Genomic DNA, 17,784 nt, shown 5'->3' on the forward strand with positions numbered 1-17,784 from the left:
ATCTTGTTTTTCAATCGCACTACAGTACAGTACTCATCACTTCTTATCACTGGTTATAAATATATAGGATACATTCGTCTGTATTTCATTAAGGGATCGGCTAGTTTGGTGATTAGAATACAGAATTATGTCGTGGTGGTTCATGTTGAACCTTTCGAATCTCCACTGGTTTCTAGCATCATGTGTCCCTTGTATTACTTATGTATGTATGTTATTATGTATGTTGCTTGTGTTGTGCAATTTATATTATGTTAATTGTAAGACATGGTCTTATGATTCGTTCACCATCAAGAACGCAGACAGATAGGGTTCATAGACGAGAAGAATTTTCCAATCATAAAGATTTCCCTAGACAAAAATTAAACAAAAAAAACAATTTCACTTCCTAAAACTTTAACATTAACTTTATATCATACTAAAACTGTATATTGATCTAGTTTACACACTAATACTTTAAAATCATAGTTTAAGTATAATTATTTTTCCCACATCGGGGTTTCCCATGTACAAACCACACAATCCATACACTAATTCCTAGAACATATCTTTATACCTACATTTATTTTCTTAAAGCGCAAGTTTCCGATTAGGAAATGGGACGAAGTTACGAATGGTTTTCTTTTTTGAAAGAAATATGCAATTTTATTTAATCTCTCAAACTGCGTTGTAAACATTGGAAGATGACATCATAAGTCCTTTACTCTGGGTCCGGGTTTGGACAGACACACTTTTTCTCTGACCTGGGAAACCTCGGTCAAACACAATACAATTAATTTTCGCAAAGTATTTCCAACAATCGGCGACAGAAATTTACATAACTGTGAGCAAATTACAGGAAGCTAGTCGTCCTTCCGTTCCGGTAACGGGACGAGACGTCTATGGAACGGGTCCGCCTGTTTGTAGGTGAGGATGTGGTCAACTTGACCGATTTTCTTACAAAATGCTAGAATTTCGAGCAAGTAAAGGTGAACATGTGACACCCTAAACGATTTCCTTGAGAAATATTACTGGTTTCTAGTGGGAATAAATTAAAATGTAAAACGAACAGTTAAAAATTGACTTCGTGTAAATTTTCAAAATCTTAACGATTTTTACAGTATATTATAGACAAGGTGTCCAAGAAATGTGGAACAGAAGCAATTTCCTTACAAGAATCCACAGTATTGAATTCTACTGGAAATAAAACGAAGTGTAAAAGATTCACCGTCATTTAAAAAAAAAACTACACATTTTTAGAATAAAGAGTTAACTCTAAGAACATTATGGATTCTCTTATAAACCAACTACACCACAAGAAGATTTGAAAAAATTTAAATCTTAATATTTCTTAACGTTTTAAGAAAATTTATGTAAATTCCAATTCATAGAAAAATGCCCGTTCTTTATAAGCAATTTTTTTTACTCAAGTCTTACAAATAAATAAAAAAACTAGAAATTAAAATAGATAAATTACACTTTAATGACAAAAAACCTTTCGAAACGATTTAGAAACAAATTTACATAACCGGTATACAGTCTATTCTTTTCACTTTTTTTTCCTAGGCAGCTAGACACGAGGCCAGGATTGTTTTTCACATTACTTCAGGCTAGACCTAAAAGCACTCTCACTTAGATAAAATCTATTGGTGATTTGGTGGAATAAGACCCCGGTACCTCAGGAACCGAAGCCCCGCACTCTAACCACTAGACCAGCTCGCTCCCCCTTTTCACCTTGTACTTGTATTTTAAACTAAAAATATTAAGGTGTTGTAAAACATTTTCTTTTAATGTTGTATTGAATCCTAATTTAACTAAATCGAAACCATAACCCCTTTCCAAGACTGGAAAGTTTACACAGCTAAAAACAAATACTGTATTCGAAAATACTACATGTCACCATTATGCACCACCTTAATTTTATTACTAATTATTTTGCATAACTAATTACTGATACAAAACACACAATGTATGTGAACAAATCCATTGTCCAAAGTATATATAATTGCGCTGATCATACGTGCCACTGCTATCAGCAAGCACACACACACACACACACGAAGTGCTGATAGCTCGGCTATGAATCATCAGCAGTTTCCGCCGCTCCACGCAATCAGATGACACATGATGCGGTAAAAAACACACACATGGCTGTCCCTGTGGATTAGCGATGCGTGTTTAAATCCACACAGTTAATTATGCAATCCTGCGTGGTATAATTTGTTATGTTGCCAATAATGGAATCGAAAGAAAACTATAACTGTTCGTGTTAGTATAATGAGTAAGATGTTAATCAGTAACGTTTGGTTTGTCCCTAAAGTTAACTAGACAAACAATAAAAATACTATTTTTTTACTGTCGATCAGTGCACACACAAAAATACGGGTAGATTAATTATGTAGGTTTTCCTTTTGTTTGGCTGGTTCTTAAATAATATTGATGTGAACCGCTCGCTGTAAACCGTTCGCCGACCAGTCTGCATAAATAGTAAAGTGTTTTTTAGTGTTTCATGTGATAACACTAAAAACCAAAACACGACAAGCATCATGTCATGGACATGTTTGTGTTTTATGTATGTGATGGGGAGTGTGCAATGCAAACTCGGGCCCTGATGATGCCACACGTTGTGAAGGGTACATCAGGCTTCACATCAACATTCTTCATGAATCTTACAAACATAAGGTACACCTGCATAACTAATAAATTGTTCTTGAAACTAGAAATACTACAAGAGTGAATTCTTTCAAAGGAAACTTAATTTTCCTTCTTAATTATTTCAATGCAATTTTTGAAGCACCTGAAAAAATAGGTGAAATTATCGAGGTTTCGTTAATATTACCTCAGAGTAATAAAACAAAATTTTGTTTTATTACTCTGAGATATTACATTACGATCTCAGATAATTACATACAATCAATTCCAAGTACTTCTATTTTGTCTTCATATTTACACTATGTTAATTTTTAACGTTATGGAATCCAAACCCTCTGGTGTTATGTTTGACGTTGATCTTTTGTCCAAAACATAATTTATTGACAGCCCAATGACAAACAGAATCAATAAATAATAAACCTCACTTAGGATCAAGCCTTTTATAATCCCCAGAGTCGAAGAGAGGACTACGACCATTGAATATACAACACTAGTGTTATATGTAGGGCCTATATTCAATGCTAAAACCAATACTACATCTATGAAATAACTCTTGCCATGGCATGGCCCCAGTTTGCATGTGATGCAATATGGGCCGGAGTGTACCTATGCGCACCTATCCATATACCTTGTGGGGGAATTCTTCTCTTCATGCGCCCCCTACAAACCTAAATTCTCTTGCGCCCCTAAGCCTAGGCCCTAAAGCAGTCCGAAACGACGCATAGTTGTTATATTAGTCAGGGTAGCTGAGTTGCTATAGTGCTTGCCTTCGAATAGGAAGTTCGCTGGTTCAATTCCAAGCGAGCTCGTTTATCACAGGTGCTATTTGTCATTATTCTATCAATAAATGTTGCTGCTTTATAAATTGTCAAATTATATAGTAACAATCCCAGAGTTTGTACCGTACCCTTACAAAAATGGAAAAAAAAACCAATACCAAGGACACAATAGGAATGAGTAAGAAACAACCATCAACAAGCTTCTTTCTCTAAGATTCTCACTCCTGTATTTTACTCTCACTAGCACTTGGTTTCACCTCGAGGACAATCAGATTAAAAGCACGGCAGATAACGAGTTGCCCAGCGAAGGCCAAGGTGAACGATCCTGAAGCGACTCTGGGCGCTCTAGGCTGCGAGATGTGAAATGTGTAATTTGGCAAATTATAATGCTTCCAGCCTCGTGAATCAATAAAATGCAGCCCCATAATGTTAAACATTCGCGCACGACCGGAGTTTTAAACACACACGCATTTTTTAGTGTCTACTGAAGTGGAAGTTGTAACGAAGGGATCACAAACGCTTTTTTGTGGATGTACCGGGGATTGAACTCATCTCTCTTCAACCCGTGTCCGTTATGTTATTTACTAGTCTTGACTTAAAGTCATTGGGCTATTAAAACACCAATAGAGTTATATGGAATCCTATGTGATACAGACTTGGCATAAGAGTATCAGTTCTGAGAGTTTCAAAATAAAGTGCACAAGGTGAAACTAGCCAAGATATTTTCAATATAAATAGGTTACATACCTTACGTCGTCAATCCTAAAATTAGTCTATGGCGACTAGTTTCGAAACTACTCGCCATAGACTAATTTTAGGATTGACGACGTAAAGTATGTAACCTATTTATATTGTCAATTATCAATCCTGGAGGCAATCTATATAAATAAAATTAGAGTTTTGTCTGTACATTGCTTAGAATAATGAACTTTTTGGTTATTTTTACATTTCATAGGTCAGAGAAACCGAATCAAACCTTATCTCAATTTCTGTCTGTCTGTCTGTCTGTCTGTCTATCTGTCATTCTCTTGGTAACGCTAAAATACGCACTTTATTACAACTACTCCTCAATAACTATAGCACTGTCCCGCCTGAAACTTATTTTCCAAATACTATACATATATGAGATGGTTTTAGACGTATTTCATCGAATATGAGACAGTTAGATATTTAACAGTAAACCCTTGAAAATCAAGTTTTTGTCGATTTTTGACGTGGAATTTCTGGAAGCCCATGTTAACCTTATGAGAAATGAAATTATTGAATCTTAACAGCTGTTTCAATTAAACAAGTTGGTTCTGTTCTGTGATGTTCAATAGCATTAAAGTTACAAGGATTACCAACAGGGTGCAGCACTAGCACTATTATTTCTTTTACATTTATGACAACAGCTAATTTGCAACCTGGAGGCGAGTGAGCGTAGCGAACGAGCTAACCTGAAGGCAAGTGAGCGTAGCGAACGAGCTAACCTGAAGGAAAGTGAGCGCAGCGAACGAGCTCAAACATACAGGTGAGTGAGCGTAGCGAACGAACTTCAACCAGGACGTGATTGAGCCATGCAAACGAGATCAGATAGTAAAAATAAAAGTAAGCCTACCGTTATAGGATCGACCGGCAGACACAGAGGTAATTTAACCTTTTATTGATTGTCATACCGATCCGGAACAACAAAAAACAACATAAAATGAAGCTATGTATAATAGTTTGGCCAGCATATCTTAAAATATGCAAACCAACTGCTGTTCTTTATATAAGAAGGTTTCAACTGAATATTATAAGATCCCCGTGCGTAGAACGGGTACACAGCTAGTGATGAATAAACAAGATATTTTCTCGAACAGTAAAATGAAATATTCTAAATCTAAAATCCTTATAGACTGGATGTAATCTTACAAAAATGTTTGATTGTTCAATGGATATTTTGGATTCATATAATGACTTGCTATTCGTCATTATTTTATACTTAATGGATCATGACTGTCCCAATTTTTAATGGGGTTAACCTAACCTATCCAAATTGGAGTACAGGATGTGTTAAATTCCCCAACTAAATAAGATATATCATCATTGATACTGATAGAGTTTGTAAATTGAGGTTTTTTGAAAAGCTTCAGTGATGACGGAGGGAAATAACACGAGAGCCAAAAGCGCACGGAGAACAATCACGCTGACCCAAACAACTTCACTGATGTATAATTGGATATTTTACTATATTCAGAAAAATACGAGAAAAACGTAATTTTATCAACTCCCTTTTATACGTGATGCGTCACATTGCATTGCCAGGCCATGGACACGTGTGCGTTCAGCAAGCCGTGCTGATCGTGGCAGGCGGCCGTGTAGCCATGCAGCCTCGCGGGGACCCGCTGATTATAGCGCGTGATGTATGCGATTTCGTCGTAGATTGTCGGATCCGCTCGGCTGCACTTGCTTACCTTAACTGTTCACGATCGTTCTTGGTTCTCGCGCTTCTGTTTGTTGATGAGAAATGCGTTACGTCAAGGTTAATTAGCGTGATGATTCCGTTCACTCGCTCTCTCTCTCTCTCTCTCTCTCTCTCTCCCCCTCTCTCTCCCTCACCCTCTCTCTCTCTCTCTCTCTCTTCGTCACGACATTGGCCCCAGGAATTGATACATGTTTATGGGGTTGGTACTCTGAAAGTATGTAAGACTTCATTGTGTCAGGGAAGGCCCACCTACACTTTTCTGGTTTTGTTAATCTTGGAGTCGTTGTGCCCCAAGAATGAAGTTGCAAGTATTGTTTTCCACTAAAACTATCAATAAGCCCTTTAAAATCGTAGAACTTTCCTTTCAAGGTTTTCATGCTTTCTAGATTTGCATTGCAACATTTAAATCTGATTTTAATAAGTTGATGATATGAATGGAAGCGTAAAGTATTTTCCAAGATTATGACAGTAATTGACCGACACAGTTCCTGAGCTAAGATGATTGGTTTAAGAAATAGGAATACTTGAATTTAGAATTTATACATAAATGCTTTATTATGTTGGACGTATTTCTCTGTAATCTGTTAAGCCCTCTGTCATATTATTTTTGGATTAGGATTAAAGGATTTATTTTTAAAAGATTATCCAACAAACCGGTCATGACATATGGAGATGAAAATTCTGCTTATAACATTCCTCAAATATTGGCCCAGGCAAGATTGTTTTGTGGTTACTGGCTTAAGCAAGCTGGGGATTACTGGCTTTAAGGTGTGGGTTAAATCTCAACCATCGCCAATGACGTATGCAATGTTATTTCACACCCTGACCTATTTCACAGCCTTTTGTTGCAGGTTAACCTATCAAGTCCTAAAATTATTCTCTTAAAGCAGAGTGTAACTCGCTCTGTATTGAAAATGGCCCTTAAAGAAAACCCAGTTTCATTTTATTTCGATCACCTAGGATTGAACGATGTAGCATTGAACTATATGCAATAATATATTGAATGAAACTCATGTATGACGTAGAGTTAGAAAAATGTTAGTTTATATACCTTAGGAAAATCTAAAGTATTTTAATTCTCATTTAAAATAATAAAAACGAAGATTACTGTAAAACGTATTTGGTCTTACATAGCTTATTGTGCCTATTTACTAGTACTAGAGGTCGTCCAGTGGTCGAAAACTCGATCATAAATACGTAATGTACAGACTTCCTTATTTTCACCATAGGCTGTAAATAAAACATGTGATTGGAATTTCTTCCATTTGTTTTGATTTTCATTTTGTATTGCGTTGTTATTTCGTTACCAGCATGGCAACCCATAAGTCTATGTTAAGTTCAGTTTAAATTGATTGTGTTTATTATTTAGCCTATTTTAATTTATGAAGGGATTCTGCACATCTAGAGGAAAATATCATTCCAACTTGCTTAGATTTCCCCTGCGATGCACATGAGGTGAGAAAAAGGTTTTAAAGAAACATACTTTTCTAATAATATATAGATTTTCTATTTTAAATCTCTTAATTATTTCCAAATCAACATTTGAACCCTCCATATTACCAAAAGACCTCGGTGAATCACATTATACGACTATTAGCGCTTTCCACTTCGTGTCGTCCGCCCCCTCGCTAAAAGACATGTTTACAGATAATATCTCATCCATAATTTCCCCATCATATTAACCCGAACCATGCACAATGATGAAATCCGTAATTTGCCTGCCCACACAATCACATCTTTTGCAATTACGAATTGAATATTTGCAACTAATCACGTTCGCCCACTATACAAGGCTATCACACCGTTCATCACACGCAACCATTCTCAGATGATGAATTTTGATGTTTTCATATTGCGGTTTTATCTGCATTGTAAATTTGTAACTACATATTGCAGCGGTGTTTCATTCACTAATTACGGTCAATCGGAAATCGTCACTTATCTGTCGCATGATGCACTTTCCATTAGTTTATGGCGATGGTGGTTTTCACACGATATTATTGTATTTTATCGCAGTTGTTTTGTCAAATGATTCATTAAGATTGACAGGTGTCAATGATTCGTTTTTGGAAGACTCTTTTCTTAGTTTTGCAGGGAAAATAAATCTCTTACAACTAAAAAAATATCAATTTGTATATTTAGGCTGTTGGAAGGATAAGTTATTGGCTGATACAACTTGTATTTATTACACAGGCATATACTATTCACATGTTGAATTGTTATTCAATTTTTTTCAGCTTGCTTTCGAACACAGCCCTGAAACTGACAGTTCATCAGCTGATCGGGCTCATTTGTTTGATGACAATTGTATGCTTTTCACAAAAATAAACTCCTATAGTATTTGAGATTTCCAATTTCTCTCTCTGTGATACACTCGTTATTCTGTGCTATAATTTATCAAAGTTGTCTTCGTATAAACCCAATTAAAACAAACGATAATATTATTGAAAAATTAACTAAGCAGAATGAAAAAAAACAGCAGTAAATAAACGTAACCATGTGTGAATCTATTTATTACAAATTTCATAGGTAAATTTCATAGGTAATGTAATTGTTGGCAGTATAAATTAAATGTGTAGCAGATCATTGAGAGAGCTAGACATTCTATTCTCTGTTCCATCAGACCATTGAAAGTAAGCTGTTGTCAGTCTCATAAAAAAATTTTCCTAATTTTTTAGGAAGTGAGCCACCGACAGAGTGCTCTTATGTAAATTACCATAAAACTTCTGTCGTACACACCAGCTTTTTTAACAAGTCAATATAATATAATAGGATGACATATCACGGTCTTATATCCGACTAGCTATACTGTACTATCTTTTACGCAACATGATATATAAGGGATAGAAATGTTAACTGCAGCTCTGCGACTGGCTCAACAATGTTCTATTTTTCATAAAATATTATGCGACAATATGTCCTTATACTCGTAGATGGAAGGTATTTAGTATCTGAAATCAATGGTACATAAATAGTATCATTGGTCAATGGTACATAGCTACATTCACCAATGTAAATAACCAGCAGTCATAGTTGATTTAACGTAGAAAACGGGGTAAAAAGCCTAATTACTCCATAACACAGCTTACACTCAACTCAGAATTCGGTTTATTTCAACAACTTCCCGACCTCGGTATGACGGGCACCGTGAGACCTACAAGGTCTGACCACAACCACTCGAAATCGAATTTGTAACGGGAAGGGAAAGAAGGGACGAGCACGGAGTCGGAATGTAGCTGTGGCCTTGAGAGGGAAAAGTCGGGGGAGGCACAATGTCTAGGGGGGGGGGTATAATGCGTGGGTACGGGCAACCATTAGGGGGTCGTTAATAGACAATATTCCCGGCCCGTGAGGTGTTGGTCCCGACTCATCATGCTTTATGTGGGTCTAATGGTCTGATGGTGGACGCGACCACAGGATAAAAACTCATATCTGGAAATGAATTTTGTCTGGACAGTGTAAATATTAGGAACTTTGGGTGCCTAAGGAAAAAACTTATGGCTTGTGAAAATATTGTTGGGACACTTGGAATGGAAAGAGATTTTGAGTGAATATTTTACATTTTCTTGTCTCAAACAGCATCAAACATTGGAGGACCTTCAATCGGGTAAAGACCAATACAGACCTTAGTAAACACTTTTAGACTAGAGGTTTGGTCCTTTTTGGTCCCAACTACGTCAGATATAGGATATAAGATTCAAATTAGCTAACGCCGGAGTTACAATACTTTATTACCTGTCAATAACAGGTTTTGAGTGAATTTTTTTCCGTCAAACTATTACATCTTAGCTACATTGAAGGGCCTATAGTTAACATGGGTAAAAACCACGTCCACAGGTTGCATTATCTCCTTGAAACGCTAATAACTTGGAACAAATAAGATAGGTACGAAAATAAAAACAAATAAAAAATATTCACTCCGAATGAATGAATTAAACATATTGTACGTGTGAACATTGATACCATTGGCTGTTGGACATGTTGAGCAAGTATACGTAGACTTGAGGGAAAAGTTAAAGCATACCTATACATTAATTGACGGTTCACGGAATTTTAGTCCTTAAGAACCACATGATCCTCAGACTAAATAAATATAAAAAAAAACATTGAAAAACATTTCTGTTATTTTCAATCACTAATTAATAAAAAAACATGGTTCACGAAGCTTTGGGCTCTTAAATTTCCCCGTCTTCATTTTTTGGAAAAGAAGCGTAAATGGTCGAGATTAGTACAAACCGGACAGAAGAAATACAGTGGCTGAAAACAATAAATATTATGACACAAAAATGGTTTTAAGTGAGTTAAAAAAATTTGATTAATTACTAGTGATTTCCCAATATTCAAAGATAATCTTCTAAATACTAATAAATTACAAGATTAGAATTATAAATAAAAAGTTTTATTATTCTAACTTTTATAAATACAACATTTACCTAGTTCAAAAAGCTACTAATAATAAAATCATTGACAATCATTACTAAGAATAAAAGGTTGAATTTCAAAGACAATCGAAGATATAAAGGGAGTTGTTGAAATAATGAGACCCTTGCAGCTAACATCGACCGCGTCTCGATAAAATAATAGGAATTGATCTAAAGAATCTTTGAACGTCGCATCTGGATAGTATCTGGATCTATATTGGTGACTTTTAAAAATATCTCTTCGATTCTATGTTAACCAGTCGGATTAATGCAACTTTAAACTAAATCTGTGTCCTAACGAGTTGGTATTTAGAGAATTCTTATCCATATGCTTAAGACAAACAATTCATCCACTCAAATGAGTGTAGTGGATACATACTGGAAGACAAACGGTAATACAAATTTTTCAAATGTTTAAATTATGCTTTTTTTCTTTGACCTAAGGACTTTTGTATTCAACCTTTTCTAGGGAGTTTAAACATTCCCAGAACATAACTGAGTGTTAAGGCATATCCGAAAATCGTCATTGCAATCATTGATTGGTAAAGCAGAATTTTCACGACGTTTTGAGAGCTGGAATCTGTAATCAGTCAGAATAGAACCTAGAACATAGCAAGATTATATCATAGACCAGACATAATTTATGAAAGAAAACAGTAGCTGGAGTACTCGTTAGTAAAAAATATACATATACAAATTGAAAAGTAAGATATATTGTCAACCATATATATCTGAGTATACGAGTGGTTTTAGTAATATTATTCAATTCTGTAGGCCGGTTGTTATGTTCAAGGGAAGGTCGTTTCTGGATTCTGGCGCCATTTAATACGAATTAATTATGTTATATGAAAAATGGTAATATTTAGACGGTCAAAACCCAGGGTTTAGACAGTTTGTTAGCAAAAAAAGTAAAATATGTCAATGACGTGGGAACATATACAAAAACATAAATGAATCAATGTTTTCCACTCCAAACACTTCACAGCGACGAAGTCCGAGAACCGAGGTACAATAAATAAAAATGTTTGTGGTTTTGTAAAAATTGGATTTTGAAAGGTTATTTGCATTTATGTTTACTAATCCTACTCGTAACACGCTGTCACGGAGGCAAGGCTTTGTTCTATAGTTTGGGCAAGACCCATAGCATCTCCATTACATCTTGAACTGATTAATTCGCAACAATATTTCAACATTTCGTCGCGTTACTCCCGTCGTTTTCAGTTACTGAAGCTGCAACCGTCCTGTGACGTGAATCAGACAACCACGCATCTGGCCATTCGACGTCCAAAGGCTCTGAATCTCCATGTCGAAGAATATGGAAACATTCCCCATCTCGCCGTGTTGCTCCTGACGTCTTCCGTTGCCATGGAGACATAACCGTCGTGACAATGACACGAATCAGATCCAACCACGCCCGCAACCGCAGAGGTCTTGTTAAATGGTTGTACACAAACGTGATCTAGGTGCAACCAAAACCAGAAATAGGCCACACGGTTCTAGGTCGAATCTATTATCTGGTGTTGTAAGCTAGTTTTTTGTTGTGCGGTATGCAATGGGAAGGAGTTGTAATATGTTTATATATTTCAAATAGTCAATTGTCTGATTCGTTGTTGGTTGTCTCCTTCAAATATGAAGGTTGTTGGTTCGAGAAGGAGGGATTCTAGACCCGGATGCAATGTATTTGGCTACAAATTTGCTTTCTGAATAACGATGTTGGATGGTTAAAAGAATATGGATTGGATAACACCTAAAAAAAAGTTGAAAAAGTCACTGTCGAAGAGATCACATAGAGATGTCAAAATGTGTTACTAAGTAAACTATTTGATAATTTTGATTTTGAATTTCAGATCAACTACTATGATTATGTAAATTATCAATGGTTCATGACCCGTAGAAGATAGTTTGATAACTGGCAAAATACGTCTCAATTCGTTTGAAGAGGTTCTGAAGACCTTTTGCCACTCAATACACCCAGATTGTAATTTTAGATATGATTCTACGGGCGTAATTTGACGTTTCGTCGAGTTGAATAGTAAGTTAGTTAGGTATTAAATATTTCTCTTTGAGAAAATACATAATTATAGCTAAAAACTAGGAAAGGTTTGAAAAGAATGTAGGAATTTCCACAAACAGTTGAGAGATTTGGAAAACTATTTCATAAATAAATTTTGCGTACTTAATTACAAAATAGCACTAGTGTTGAAACCAATGAATAAACCATTATAGTAAATAGTAGTTCACGCAACGATGTCGTAAAGACAGTGTTAACAACAAGACTAGAAATGTAAGGTCTTAACAAAAAATTCTACAAGTATATTTAAGATTATTTACGTGAGTTGCGTACACTACTTTACCTACGATAGTGTTTTAATTACTAACTACTCATAAGTTCTAAGAGAGGTTATGTTTTCGTTTATAACCTCTCATTGCCACTGACAGTGATGCAACGAATCATTGTAACAAACACTAATTGCACCACTCAACAATTAAATTGGCCTGAATAGCTGATTAGTTGAAGTTTGAAGCATTACAATTTTACTTATTTTCTCTCGATCCTTGAACCTCATTAGTCCGTTACCCGTGTTGTTAAGTATACAGATCGGTATAAGTGTGGTAAAATAGTACACTAGAAGACTTTTGTATCCATGTCATCTATTCATCCTGTTCTAATGCACCTTCAAGTCTATCAATTCAAAAAGGAGTATTTTCGTTCATTCATGTTTTGCCTTTTTAAAGAAATCTCGGATATTCATCTCCTAAAATAGTTCCCCTAATGTGCAACTTCCCCGTATCAGTCATCATCCCATTCAACCGGGCACCGGCTCAGCCATAAAACACTATGACAATTCGCGAATTAATCGCCCTCGCAAGGTCTTGCCGATCTTGAAATTTGCATAAGTGAAAAGAATCGCCTTTCTGTCGAGAGATTTATAAACAGCACCGAACATAAATCGATCTGATCGGAACATTCGTGGTATTTCATCGGATGAAACAATATCTCACATATGCATGAGTCGGTTCCAACGGTTGAACCGGTCGGGCGACTTGCTGATGAAGTTTGACTGTCGTTAAATACGCATTACGCACGATGCGTTGCCGGAACAGTCTTTGTAAAATGACGGAGGATTACGTCCAAATGTGTTCACTTCTTATTGCCGTGCTTTGGGTAATTTACAAATAAGTGGTGGAAGATTGGTGTTTATTCAAACAGTTGGGATCTGTTTTGTATCTTGTCAGCGTGATTTGCTACCACTAAATACAGTAGGTATAGCTTACTTTATGTCCTTTCTCCATATAAGTAGCTCGGCTCTAGCACAGAACTGTATTTACACATTACTTTACACTTAGAGAGTACTAACATAGCGGTCTATTCGTGATTGACGAGATTTTAACCTGAAACCTCAGGGACTGAAGTCCCGCGCTATATACTGGATCCACATAATTATTACATCAGTATTGCTGCGCCAAAAGTCAATTTCATACTTTTACCAGTTTGCCACCTTATACAAATTTGTATAAATAATCATATCCCCGTGTGTCCCTAACGATAACCAACGATTCTCAATGCACACCAAAGCTTCTACACCCGAAATATAATTAGATAAATTTACACAAATTTCAACAATCTTGATGAATCTAAACCGTTTATTATCTGATAAATCAATCTAACGCCAACGCGAGTTCTCCCCAATGCAATATTAGCGGAGCCTATATTGGCGCTGCAATCCTGGCATTCCAATTAAAGCTAAATCGGCCCACACTGTGGGAACGGATGAATCACAAAAAACGCGCCTTCCACCCTCAGCGAGCGAATGTCAAAGTTTGATAAGGGTAGTGAACATGGGGTGGGGACGAGGTTAGGGGTAGTGATCACGGTAAAACGGTGGATTCGTACTCTACAATTACACTGTATACCCTATTGACATATGCAGTAAGTGTATTAAGGCTTTCAAGTTAGTCTTCACGTTAAAATTTTTACAAATAAACAGTTAGGATAAAATTGGGATCACTTAAACGTGTTATATGTTTATAGTATTTTCGAATACAGCTATCTCGTATGACTCATACTCCAATTCGTATCAGGTTATGTATTTAAAGGCGAAGGTTAGTGAAGAAATGAAATTACAGCACTGTTGCTGAACACCTGCCGATCCTTTAGCCAGGACATATTATTTTAAATTCCAACGATCACGCATAGCTAGGCACAGTTTTAAAAAGCTTTTGGATTTCCTTAGGATCTAACTGTCGACCTTCTGATTCCCAAGCGAACTCTAAATTGGCTCAGCTCACTAGGATATTTTTGTATGCATCTCTATGATAGATAAGGACGTTTTTGCGAATAATTTAAGGCCAATAGTGCTACCACGAGTACTTGAACAGAACCGGTTTGGATCATAAACATAAACATATGACGTTGCTGGCCCGAATACTATACTAATAGCATTAACATTGGTTGCAACAATTCCATTTCAATGTTAAATAATGTTTATTTTCTGGCCTACAACGTAATTTGATTATGTTTATGATCCATACCGGTTCTGTTCAAGTAATCGTTGTTGCTACTTGTTAGTCAAATATTGTAAGTGGATTGCACAGCTATTTTACAGTGGATTATATTTCCATTAGTTGCATGGAGAAATCGTCATTTACAGTAGACTGGTCCCAAAAGTACAACAGGTTATAACTATATATAACACAGCTATCTTTTGTTGCACTTGAAAAATACTATCTGTCAGACATCATCGTTTTTCGGGTGAAATTAATTTTAGTTTTTTTCGGTTAACAATAGTTATTAGTTATCTAATCAATGGTTAAAAAGACTTTACATACCAATCAGCAAATAGTTCAGGGTTTGTAGCGTTCCCTTCCGAAAGGGTTGAAAAAGCTAGTGGCGTTGATAAACGGAAGTAAATAGAAACAAAACCAATTCCAGAGATCTCACGAAAACCTTCACAGACTAAATATCACCAATATCACCTAATTATTCCTGTAGCTTACGTGATAGGCTATTGATTTCAAAACTAGGCAACGCCCAGTACGCTACGCCCACGAACCTGGAACCTTGGCCTACGAGATCGGTGATAAAGAAATTGCACCTCAACATCCGCACTGATAATTGCATTAATTATCAGTAGCCGGGGGACATAATTTAGGCGATCTTAAATAATTTAATAAGATTACGGTTAAATAAAGGCCACTCTTGGCGTCATGGAAATTGACTTGCCCTTTTAGAGGTAATTCCTCAACCACGATTTCTTTATAGTTTGTTTCAGTATAGATTTAAGGTTCAAGGTGGAGTTGAGATTGGTAACGGGGTAAGGTAGTAATGAATAATTATATTTATTATTTTATCATTTCATCCTGTGGATCACGTTTAAAATACCTGTAATACTGACGGGTAAAACTATCGACCACATAACCACTAGTGTTTATATATAGTCAATTCGTGTTCGTGTTTTCATGCACTTGGTGTGTAATGATGACCTTTATATAAAGTGACCACCCTTTTGACATCCTTGACGCCTGAAGATGACTTTGTAGAAAGTCGAAACTACTTGCGACACTTGTAACAATTAGGGTTACTACATAGCAGGTATTTACAAAAATTTCCTAAATTATTTTGTTTTTAAGCACTTTAAAACGGTCTAGAGAAATTGGGAAATTTTGTGTTTTGAAAAAAATCATTGTTTACCCCATAAAACCCCGTTCCCATTGTCCGATCATGCTGGTTGGCAAACGCATTCAAGTTTATCCCGTTTTAATTATTTAAACCAAATTTCATCAAAATCGGAAAAAAAATTATTCAAGTCATTGCGTTCACGGATGTTATATACATGCATATATACAAATTTAAAACGTTTAATTTCGTTCATTATTAGCAGTCATACTCGTATATAAACATGATTATTACAGCTCGTGTTTTAAAGCTTCACCCACGTATTCCTATTTCATACTCCCCCTTTTAAGGCTACGACTTCAATAGTTAGCTGTACCAACATTTACTATAAAAATACTTTCTAAACACTTTCCTTTTGTATTGCATAACATTCACACACGTATAATAAGAAACATTACAGATTTAAGGGAAATACTTTATTATTTGTGACTAGCCACAGATAATGCTAGGAGCCACACACAAACTATACACTTTGCAGCTGGTAAACTGCTGATAATACTACTTGAACCTTTAAGTCCATTAACAATATTGCAGATAACCATTAACCCCCTTAATGCAGGAAACTCTTCGAGTATGATTATACAGTACTGGTTGTTCATATAAAAAGTGTATGGCTAACGTATGGTGTGGCTAACCTAGAAGATAAAAGACACACACCTTTTAAATCCGTTCCAAAATAACAACTGAGATGTTAATGAAATTTCATTAGTGTTTTGGAACACCAACAGACCTTCAAAATGACGAAAAAAACAACTAATCAAATCACACATACCCTCGACCTCGATTTCAAATTAGACCAATCATCTTTTAGCATCCCGACTCGAACCATAAAACCCGATTTTCCCACCGACCTTAAGCAATGCCATTAGGGCAATAAACGCTCGCGTGCCCCAGCGCAATCCGTTCCCGAAATTCAAAATAGGCTGTAAAACCAGTCGGCGTAAAAGTTACATCAGCTAAATATTAGCGGTTGTTTGTTTGCAGTAATAAAGCGAATATATTGTCGAATAATGGCGGAATTAATTGGTTCAGTTAGTGTCGAGAGACATGCGATACGCCCAAGGTTAGACCTGACCTACCTCAGAGCAAGAGTCAGCGTGAGAGCTGAGTCGTGCTGGTCTGGCTGTAGTGATGTATCGATGTAGTGATGTAGCGATGTAGCGATGTAGAGACATGCGATACGCCCAAGGTTAGACCTGACCTACCTCAGAGCAAGAGTCAGCGTGAGAGCTGAGTCGTGCTGGCCTGGCTGTAGTGATGTAGCGATGTAGTGATGTAGCGATGTATCGATGTAACGATGTAGCGACATGCGATACGCCCAAGGTTAGACCTGACCTACCTCAGAGCAAGAGTCAGCGTGTGAGCTGAGTCGTGCTGGCCTGGCTGTAGTGATGTAGCGATGTAGTGCTGTAGCGATGTATCGATGTAGCGATGTAGCGACATGCGATACGCCCAAGGTTAGACCTGACCTACCTCAGAGCAAGAATCAGCGTGTGAGCTGAGTCGTGCTGGCCTGGCTGTAGTGATGTAGTGATGTAGCGATGTAGCGATGTAGCGACATGCGATACGCCCAAGGTTAAACCTGACCTACCTCAGAGCAAGAATCAGCGTGAGAGCTGAGTCGTGCTGGCCTGGCTGTAGCGATGTAGCTATGTGGTGATGTAGCGATGTAGTGATGTAGCGACGTAGCGATGTAGTGATGTAGTGATGTAGCAATGTAGCAACATGTAGTGATGTAGCGATGTAACAATGTAGTGATGTAGTGATGTAGCGATGTAACGATGTAGTGATGTAGCAAAGTAGCGACGTAGCTATGTAGCGATGTAGCAACGT

This window comes from Macrosteles quadrilineatus, unplaced genomic scaffold (genome assembly GCF_028750875.1).
Source record: "Macrosteles quadrilineatus isolate MER2022 unplaced genomic scaffold, UCM_ALF_1.0 Scaffold_6__1_contigs__length_79288215, whole genome shotgun sequence".
Classification (NCBI taxonomy): Eukaryota; Metazoa; Arthropoda; class Insecta; order Hemiptera; family Cicadellidae; genus Macrosteles; species Macrosteles quadrilineatus.